An 11,408-nucleotide genomic window follows, 5' to 3' on the forward strand; every position below is an offset into this window, starting at 1 on the left:
GAACTGAATTGTATTGCAAAATAAAAATTTAAAAAAAAAAAAGAAGTTGAGCTTCCCCCCACCTCTCTCTCTCTCTGTGTGATGTGTACCTGTCTGTGCATATCTATTTGTGTGTGTGTGTGTGTGTGTGTGTGTGTGTGTGTATGTAATGTGCATGTGTCTGTGTGAGAGTGTATGTGTGTGTGATCTGCAACAGTCTCGGTGTGTGTTTGTATGACACAGAGAGAAAGAGAGATGTGGGCTTGTCTGTTTGCTTGTGTTTACATGTTGCATGTATGTCCGTATGTGTGATGTGCACATGTCTGTATGTATGTGATGTGTGTGTATCTTTTCGTATTTATGTGTTTGTGATATGCAAGTGTCTATGTGTGTGGTGTGCAGTTGTCTGTGTGTATGCACATGTTTGTGTCTTTCTGTATGTTGTTCTTATGTCTTTGTGTGTGTCAGTCTATATGTATGTATCTGTGTGTGAGTGATAGGTGCAAGTTTCTGTGTGTGTGGGTGGTGTATTCATCTCTCTCTCTCTCTCTCTCTCTCTCTCTCTCTCTCTCTCTCTCTGTGTGTGTGTGTGTGTGTGTGTGTGTGTATGTTTCTGCTGGGTGAATTTAAGCACTAGAAAATACATAGAGAAAAGAATCTTCAGTGCTATGAGGAGTTTATAAGGAAAGTGTGCATATTTAAATTTATTTTCTTGTTCACTAACATAGTACCAAGGCAAAGGCAGATCAGCTGAACCTGATTAGCCACTCAGGTCTGAGCATTGTCATCATTATCACACTGAATTGACCTTCTCTAGAAACGGACTTAAATCTGTTAGAATCTTTACTTTGTAGAGAATGTATCACCACTCTCCGACTGCTATGCATTTTGCTTAGTCAGTAGTCCTGTTAGAGAAAAAGACAATGAAAAAAATTGTAAACATTTCCCTGGGAAGTTAGGGCCTTTTTCTTCTATGTCTACAAGTTGGACAAATTTTCATTGTATCTCATAAAATATTCCTTTATTATATTTTTTAAAGTTTTTCATATAATAAATCATGTTGTATTTTAAAGTATTTATTTCAGGAATTGAAGGTTGGAAAGTATGGTGGTCTTTTCAATCTCATTTTTCTTGTATCTTAATCTAATCTCTGTGTGAAGCTCAGGTCTTAATGTGTAAAATAAACACTGGTCTCTGTAATTAATACTTTGTTTTCTATCACTAATTATCTCTGACAATATTTCTTTAAAAATCTGTCACGGAAACAAAAATCTTTTTGTCCTATTTGTTCTACAACTGATTTAGGGATATGAAAATACAAACATTGTTCAGGTGGTGGTGGCACAAGCCTTTAATCCCAGCACTTGAGAGGCAGAGCCATGCAGATCTCTATGAGTTCAAGGCCAGCCTGGTCTACACAGAGAGAGAGAGATCCAGGACAGGCACCAAAACTATACAGGAAAACCCTGTCTTGAAGAAAAAAAAATACAAATATTATAAAATCATTACTCTGTCTTGTATGTAGCATTTAATTTTGTGATAATGTCAGGTGAAGTTCTAGAGTTTTGAGGTAGGAATCTGAAGACTTTACAACCATCAATATGTGTGCAGTTCATAACAGATAACACTGATAATTTAAATTGTCTTGGCTAAAGTTCACAGAGGAAAGGTGGAATATTCAATAATATATATTATGATGCATACCAGGTTTGCTGGAAACTGATGAATGAGTGATTGTTGACATTTTCCATAAAGAAACTGACCAGATAATAAAACACTGTCGAAGTGTTTTGACATATGAGTCTTTTTATCCTTCCATAAAAATACATAAAGGCCATCAGTATTATATGTGTGAATATATGAAAACAGTGATGTGATGTTAATGCCTTTCTTCTTTCTCCTCCTTCTCTGATGAGCTATTATACAAATCTTTAAAATCCAATTTTCAAATTCTTATTCAACATGTTAGCGATCTCAAAGTAGAAAAGATGCATGTGTTTAGTCTAAGTGCATGAGACAGAGATGATATATGCTCCTTAAAAAGTATTTCCAAATAATTGCTTTAGATACTGCCTCTTTAGGAGATGCAACCTAAACATGCTCCTGCCTTCTCAAATGGGCTGTTCTTGGCAACTTTCTTTCATATACCGTTGTTGGAAAGGAGGAAAAAACAATTTCTCATTGAACATATGTCAACTAATACCCTGTTAAACAAATGGCCAAATTATGTTGATAGTATGAGCTACTTATAGTGTGTTATAAGAATGCCTTACCTCTGAGGAATTATTTTGAGAAATTTATAACACCAATCATCTACCCATAAGGAAAATATAATATCCCAAATTGAGGGACATTCAGTAAAGTGATTGACTATAACTCCTTAAAACCAGCAATGTCAATTTGCAAAAAGGAGCAAAGATACTGATTTAGATCAGGTGAAGCTAAGGAGACTAGAAGACATAACTGAATGTGTCATTCTCAATAGGACCGCTGCTATCAATGGGATTCTAGAAAAAGGAAGATACTAATAAAAAAACTACTGAGATCTAAATTACGTCTAGAGTTTGGATAATGGCAATGTGTGTTTCCTCTTTGTGATGAATGTACCATGCTACTCTAATATTATTAATATTGAAAAGTGGATGAGAGAGTTAAAAGTATGAGATTGGTACCTGATACCAACTAAGCAACTTTTATATAAAAACGGACAACTCTAAGATTAAATATTTATTTTAGAATGGAATCTTGACCTCTTGGACATTTGATAGATATTTCAACTTCAGTTATACAATTGGACAATAAAATGTTATAAATGTGATGGTTGATCTTGTTTGTCAATGTGATTGAGTTCATCATGTAGATGATTAATGAAGCATATCTCTACGTGTGTCTGAGTGTTACTGTAGATTTTATGATATAAGACTAAACTCTGGCATCCTGAAGAAGCTAGATGTGTCCATCTGTTCTTTTGTTTTGTTCTGTTTTGTTTTTTGAGACAGGGTTTCTCTGTGTAGTTTTGGCACCTTTCCTGGAACTCACTCTGTAGCCCAGGCTGGCCTCGAACTCACAGAAATCCACCTGCCTCTGCCTCCCAAGTGCTGGGATTATAGGCATGTACAACCACCACCTGGCGGCCATCTGTTCTTAATACACCAATTAAATGGATAAGTCACCAGCAGAGAAATGAGGTATATTGGATGTGACCATATTGAAAAGTGGAAGAAATAAAAAGGTTCAGTGACCTCCCTCCCACTCAAGTTCAGCTTTTTTGATACTGACATGAGGTGCAAATTTAAATGAGAGGTGGTGCAGATTGTGTGTGTGTGTGTGTGTGTGTGTGTGTGAGTGTGTGTGTGTGTGTGTGTGTGCATGTGCGCATGTGAATGTTTGTATGTGTGTGAGGGTGTATAGTGAAGGTATGATCCCAGCCATCATCGACTACAACTGTCTGTGCTTTTTCATCCAAGGAAGTCCAGTAAGACATAAAAAAACTTCATGGAACCTCTTTTTAGTTGCAAATTCTTCCTTTGAATGATACCAGGGCTTCTTCCAGCCCTTCCCTTGCCCTAACATGAGATTTCTAGAGAAATATTAACCTTAGGATCCACTGTTATATGTAGTGATAGCAAAGGCAGGGATGCACATTGTCTCTAGATCTACTCCCAGCCATGGCATTTACAAAAGGGCATTTCCAGGGCATTAATTAAGGAGTTGTGACCATCCCTGAATAAGGGTGGCACTACTTCACAGGCTGGTGACATACATGGAATGAAAGGGTTAAAAAGAAAAAAAGTAGAAAGATAAGAGAATGTGGACACTGTCTCTCTGTTGCCTGACTTCTGTGACATGAACTGTTCACCCGAGGCACACCCTCCATGCAATAATGGACCAAACTTCTGAAAAATATCAAAACCATTCTTTCTTTGCAGAGCTTATTTGTTACATATTTTGTCACAGCAGTGAAATGACTAGTACAAACACTTTGAATTTGTTTTGTTTGAGTTAATATTTTAATGCTGTGAAAGTTTAGATGAAAGCTATAAGAAGTTATACTGAAGTGTAAATGATAAATGTTATTTTTGATTCACATTGTGTAGATTGGAATGCAGCCAATAGAGTGAAAATCTTTTAACTTTTATTTTCTAAATATAAACAATTCACAGCAGAGTAAAAGGAGGTTTGAGAAGTAAAGTTTTAAAAGCAAATTGCAAAATCCTACTTGAGTGTCATGAAATAATTTTGGCATGTTTTCCCAAAGCAAGACTTATGAAATTTGAAATGCAGAAAATACTTTGTGGAAATTCATATTTCATGCTTCTGAAATTCTAGCATTGCAATATCAATAGAAGAGACTTAAGAACTGAGCAAGGGGTTATTATTTTTTAAAATATTCGATATATACATCCTTTAATTGTAGTTAGAGGAGTGATTTGTAAGTATTTTTTTTCTAGTTGTGAAGAAATATGTTCAGTTTTTCTTTGTATATGTTACTGTGTTGTTTTATTTAAGATTTATTGTAATAGCCAGGTGAGGTTCATATAATTTCTTTTCTTTCTGTCTCTCTTTTTTTGCTCCTCTTTAAAATGAACTACAGTGAGACTCCTCATCTGCAGCATATTTTACCTTTAACCCATTATCCTAACATTCTCTACTTCTCAACTGAGTTCACCTTGTTACTGTAGTTACTAGAGACATTAGTTACACTGATGTTACCTCAAATCTAGGATTTTCATTCACCCTGTTGAGGTTGTGACATAATGCAACAAAAACCAAATATGTATAGTTTTATCATAGGCAGATCTATTTACTTAACTAAAAAACTCCTGTAAAACAGTGCTACCAAGGATTCAGAGTAAAAATACAAAATAAAAGCAAAATGTACAATAATTACAATTTATAGATAATGAATTCAGTCATTCCCTATCCCAATATGAAGTCTCAGGCTTTAAACAAATTTTTTTTGTGTTGTAATAAATACTAAATGGAGACTTAAACAATGCTTAAAATATCATAAGGAATCTCATAATTATGAAAGCATGTGAAAATAACCTATAGGAAAAGTAGCAAGCTTTGAACTATGAATAAGATGGCAGCTATAATTTATGTACCGATAAAATAGATTAAACCTAATTGGGAGTAATCTGGTAACTTTGGAGACTAGTAAATTAAAATCAAACGTTGTGTAACACAAAATATGTTTACATTTTATTTCTTTGCAATGAGATATTTATGCTTTTCCTAAGTTTTATGTTGAAGAGTTTCAGGAAAGAATAATCCTAAAATAAGAACATAATTATGAAAGTATTTTGTTGCAGTAAAATCTAGTAGATGCTGCACGAAGATGTTATGAGTGATTGCATGTTTTTTTTTTTCATTATTTGAGGATCAAAGATGCTAATCTTTTACTTTGTCTGGCTGTGGCAAAGTTTGAAAATGGATAAGGAGTAAATCATACAATTGAGGTTTTTCTGGGCTTTAAAGACGTCACAATGTTCACCTTGTAAAAATGTTATGTAAGGAAGAGGGGTGAGACAGATGTTTAAAAGGCAATTTTTAAAATGTGCTGAAGATTTATGGAAAGTGAATCAAGGTCATCTTTGTGTCTATGTAAAGGAGAAATTCTCTGCAGAGAAACAAAAAGTGAAAGTTTTAAATTATTCACAAAATTGAACGCATTACAAAGCTTATTTCCAGAGATCAGTGGATGTACATTTATTTTCTAAGTGGAAATTGTTGATCTTGGCTTTCCAGAAAACATTCCAAACCATCTTCTTTAATTTCAAAGAAAGATCAAAGAGAATTGTGTAAAGATCAATGAATAAGAGTAATTATTTAAGAACATGATGGAAATAGATTGGTTTTCAGCCTGTAATCTCGTGCTTCTTCTAGTACATTCTGAAGATAACTTTAGTTTCTTAATGCTCTCAATCACTGTGGAAAAAATAAAGGACATGGTACAAAAACAAACAGAAAATGAATTCTAACTATCTCATTTTAAATATAAACTACAGTTAAATGAAGGAAGGTTTTGGTAAGATACTAGAGGTCCAACTAAATGGGATCATGGTACACAGGCTGTTTATTACCTAATTTTTGTTTTGTTTTGTTTTAGATATAGAATTTTACAAGTTATAACCATAAAAGAGGCAAGCACAATATTAATATCTGTTACTTGAATATTTTGGAGACTTCTCCTTCTTGCAATTGGTTGGCAATCTGCCCTCTGTTCTTTTGGATAAAGAGGAAAAATTAAGAATTTGGGCACATCTATTTCTCTTTCCCAGGGTGATCCATGCATCCCTGTTTGGGTCTTCCTTGTTAGCTGGCTTCTAGAGAGAGGAGGGATTCTATGAGCAAGGGGCATTGGGATCATGATGGGGAGACCTACAGAGACAAAAAAAAAAAAAATACACCAACACCTGTGGAGCCTCCATGGGCCTGGACTGGGCCCTCTGCTTAGGCCAGACAGTTATGTGGTTTGTGGCTTGGGGGTCCCCTGGAAGTAGGATCAGGATCCATCCCTGGTGCATGAGCAGGCGTTTTGGAGCCTACTACCTGTGGTTGGACACCTCTCACAGCTTTAAGGCAGGGGGAGTAGCTTGGACCTGCCTCTTCTGAATGTACCAGGCTCTGCTGACTCCCCATGGGAGGCCTTGCCTTCTTGTAGGAGGGAATGGAGGCTGTGTTGAGGGGGGAAGGCTGGAGGGGTGGGAGGAGGGAAGAGGGAGATCTGTGATTGGTATGTAAAATGAACAAAAAATTTCTTAAGGAAAAAAAAAAGAATTTGGGCACATTTCTTTTTGACCTGCACTGGTTCAAACCAGGCAAAATCACTACAATGAGGAGGGGAAGTAGACAGGAAGTCTCACCCCTAACCAAGGCACTATTTGCAATTGATACCTGTTGAGCAAGTGAAAATCAGTTCTCTCCAATGTAGTGTCACTGGGTGTATCAACTACTCTCCAGAGCAGGCCCTATAAGCAGGAGTAGTTAACCATCACAAAAAGACTTTGTGGGGTGTGTGTGTGTGTGTGTGTGTGTGTGTGTGTGTGCACTTTTTGTTTTGTCTTGGTATTTTTTGTTTGTTGTTTTGTTTTAGTGACTTTCTATTATCTAGTTTGTGCATCTCCTGTGATTTTCATTTTCTGTTTTTTATTGGTTTTGTTTGTTTGTTTGAGGGATGGGGAAGGACATAGCATAGGGTATATAGCAAAGTGGTGGGAGAAGTTGTGGGATGAGAAAATGTGATAAAAATGTATTTTATGAAAAGAAAATTTTTATTAAAGAAAGAATTTGGAGACATTGGCATGGAGTTATCAGGCTTTTGGCTCTTTCCTCAAGTTGATGTTTGTAGTACTTTTACATCTTTTCCAACATTTCGGGTGAAAATAGGATGATCTGTGTATTTAAAAGCAGAATAATTTAATGATGCTGGATGATAAATAGGAAAGGAAATTATATGATCTGTATGATTGTCAAAGGTAGGTATTTGAGGCAGAACTGCAAATCTGTGCCCTCACTTATGAGCTGATAAGCCAGGCTAAGATAATCAACCTCTAAGCATTATATTTCTTTTTTTAAATTAAGAAATACAATAAACATATTGACATGAAAAAGATTGACCATCCTCCAAAGTTAACTCAAGGGAATCATACTTCTGTGAGGATGGTGGACATAAAAGAGAACCAAAAAATAGGATTGTCTATTAGCAACTTAAACTTTGCTAGGAGAAACAGTATCTATACTTAGTATCATATTTTGTCAACAAATTAATTTAAAAAATAAAAGATTTATAAATTATTCTAATAATAATAAATTATGTACCCCTAAACAAAAGTTTTTTTTTTACAAATGATCATTATGTATGCACTACAGCAATGCACACACATAAAAAAGAAGTTCAACTTTCCTAAAATTCCTTCCTTTAATAAGGTATAACTTTTATAATATAAATCCATTAAGAATGAAGAGAATGATAGTCTTGTATACAATGCAATAATATATGTACTATATAATTTAATTTTCCTATATCAATATTTATACCTCTCTACAGTTTTGACATTTCATTAAATTCTTCCAACAATGCAAATTAATGGTTAGCTCCAGCCTCTTTGTTACAAATGTAATAGAGGAAAATAAGATGTAACAGAGCCTAGAATCAAAGCCAAAACCATAAACGAATGAATGGCATAGCAGAGAAGTGAATCAACAATTCTTTCTAAAGGGTCATTGACATGCATCTTTGCATAGTTTTATCGGTTCTATATCTGGAGATCTACAATGGGTCCTTGACCACAGCTGCTTTTGAAAAAATACTTTATAATCATTTAGGTATCCCTAAAAGTCAAGGTGCGAACCCTTTTTTTCTGATACAGTCTGATCTCAGTCTCCTTCATGAGCTCCTCATATTCCTCTACAGCTGAAGAACATCTAGGCAGCTTCTCCTGGATTTTCAATCATGAATCAAGTTCAGTACTGTTTCCTTCCCAAACCACAACCCATAATTTATTCACTGACAATTCCCCTCTTTTCAAGTGTTATTCATTCCTCTGTCCTGGTGTCACTTGGAAATCCACATAGGGATATATCTATGGAGCTGGCCCTTGGGGCATCATCCCAACTCTGGGCCAGTGACAAAGGCTGCAGTTTCACAGTCTTTGTCCTTAAAGAACATTCAGACCCACAGCATTGAAAGTGGGGTGTCTTTGTTTCACTAATCACTCTTCCAAGAGGTGACCATTGGCTTCAGTCCCAAGTTAACATTTGAGAACTATGGTCTTAGAGACCTGAGTCATGGGGGAACATGACCTTTGCTCCCTTTCTTGAGTGTGTCGCTGAGATATTTTTGTACTACTGAAAGCTATCTCCATGAGTTCTTTCTCTCATCTTGAAGATACTACCTAGCTTTGGCTGAGAACCACATACAAACATTGGTGAAGATCCTCTGGCCCTTTCCATTGCCTGGGAAGACTTACAAGACTACACATGCTATTCTTACGTGATTTGCCCTACCTCCCCACCAAGTTTCCTGTTTATTTCATCCATGTTGTGGTTTCAACTGCTGGATATGTTCTAATTCACTTTGGAATGACAATTTTCAGTGGGTGAAATTTGATCAGGTCTTTTATCACAGGATTCTGAATACTAAATACCAATAGTATTACCTATCTACTCCAAACCTTCATTCCACCTAGATATCTAACCCATCTGTTGAGAGTCCCAGGATCCCAACTCTGTGTTGGGATCCTGCATTGAGTGTTACCCATTGTTATCACCTTTGTTCTTAGCTATAGATTTTTTATGTATTAGAAGTAATTTTTCAGAAAGAAAAAAATAAACTCCATCATATTTATAAGTGAATTCTTGACATAAACCACCAATATTTCAAACAAATATGAAGATAAAACTCAAAGATCAAAAAGAAAACAACATGCTAATTCCTGGAAAGCCAACAGAAAATTGAAGAGATTGTTAAAAGTTTCCAAAGCCTTTTTGTAAGGTTAGATTTTTGATGGGGTGAGAAGAAAGGGTAACCTTTTCTGAAAAGGATACTTTTAAACATTTTAAATGTCTCAGAAAGGTCACATAAACCAATTCTAAGAGGGTACCATTCACAAAAAACCACCAAAAGTAGCAGCAGGAAGTTAGTTGGCCAAGATGTCTTAAAAATAGATTTGAAAAACATTAGCTGTAAGATGACTCAGTACTAAGCAATTGTTAAATCTGAAGCCAAAGACTGAATCTTATATCAAAATTTGTAGTTTACAACTTCTACTTATTTTCCACCCCTCTCTAAGCTCTGTATTTTATTTATTTTCTCCAATATTTGTTTTAATTTATAACATCAACAAAATGCTAATATTCCTAGATCCAGAACATTATACATTGTAAAGTAGAGATATTAGCCATGTTCTCTCCCAAGCTAAGTTGGTGAGCTCTGTGGATAGCTCCAGATTTTGGCCTGTTCCTTTTTGCCTATTGGTCAGGTTAAATCAGTGGATGTGTCATCTCACCTCCTTGTCAGTGTAAAGAGAAACAGTGGTAAGAACTAGAGGGAGAAGAAGGGAATGGAGACAGGGAACCAGAAGTGCTTGCTGGGAGTGGTGGTGCTCACCTTTAATCCCAGCACCAGGGAGGCAAAGACAAATGAATCTCTGTGAGTTTGAGGCCAACCTGGTCTACATAGAAAGTTTTAGGCTTACCAGGCCAAGATCCTGCCTTCAGGAGAAAAATAAGAAATAGGTAGTACAAATTCTTTGGGAATTGTGAGGATTAAAAAAACACATTAAAAAGAAAAGAACAAATGAATATCCAAACTAAAATATGAGTCTCCAACTCTCCAGAACATAAAATTATCGATTGACAAAATTACCAATCATAAAGAAATCACAGTGAATTTCGTTGCAGTATGTAATGATAAATTTTATTGAAAGGTTTACAGGATATGACACTGAGGAAAAAAGACAAAATGAAGATGAAGGTATACCAGAAGTCATAATGTAAATGAATGAAAGAGTCTCTTTATTAAAAACAAATATAGATCTGAAATGCTGAAACAACAGATTTAGATAAGTTGCAGGTGAAAGTTCATACTGATTAGTAAACTGATATTATATGCAGATCCACGGTTTTATAGAAGAGTAATTTATTATTTAGAGCACTTGTGTTTTACAGAAAACATATAAGAGCAATTTAAGTACCACTTATTAAAATTTAATATTTCTCATCCCTATAATACGAACTGTGACTGATAAAACCATAGATCGTTCAAGCACTGAAAATAAAAATGAAAAAGATTGAGTCCCTGTCTGTTTTACTATTTACCAATGCCTGAATATACCTCATTACTTTTTATTTGTTTTTATTAGTGATGGTTGTTCACATGATATGCAATAATTCTACCAGTGAGCTATATCCCAAGCCTTCCTTTTACATTTTTATTTTGGGACAAAGAGTCAATCATTAATTTTTCATGCCAGCCTTTAACTAACTTTAAACCAAATTCTCACTAGGTAGCCTAGGCTAAATTCAAGTTCACTCTGTACCCCAGACAACTTTTGTGACCCTTCTGCCTTAGATTTCCAAGTAGCTGGGATTAGTCTTGTACCATAAAGCCAATCCAGCATCAATTTACCCTTTCTACAAACAAGAAGTTAATATATATATCAACATTAAGTGTATAAATGAAAGTATATTTGGTAAGCTGCAATATGAACACACAAAATTACATATATTTCTTAACCTAAATGAATTTTCATATCATGATCATTACTATAGTAAGTCAACACAAGCAAAAAAAAATACATGGACAATAAAAATCAAAGCATAAGTATTTCTCGTGCCAATTAATAAATACGTAGAAATATTTTCTGCTTCCTGATTATCTGTCTCTATTTTCTATAGGAGAACCTGAATTTATTGAGAGAACT

The sequence above is a fragment of the Peromyscus eremicus genome, chromosome 4 (assembly GCF_949786415.1).
Source record: "Peromyscus eremicus chromosome 4, PerEre_H2_v1, whole genome shotgun sequence".
Classification (NCBI taxonomy): Eukaryota; Metazoa; Chordata; class Mammalia; order Rodentia; family Cricetidae; genus Peromyscus; species Peromyscus eremicus.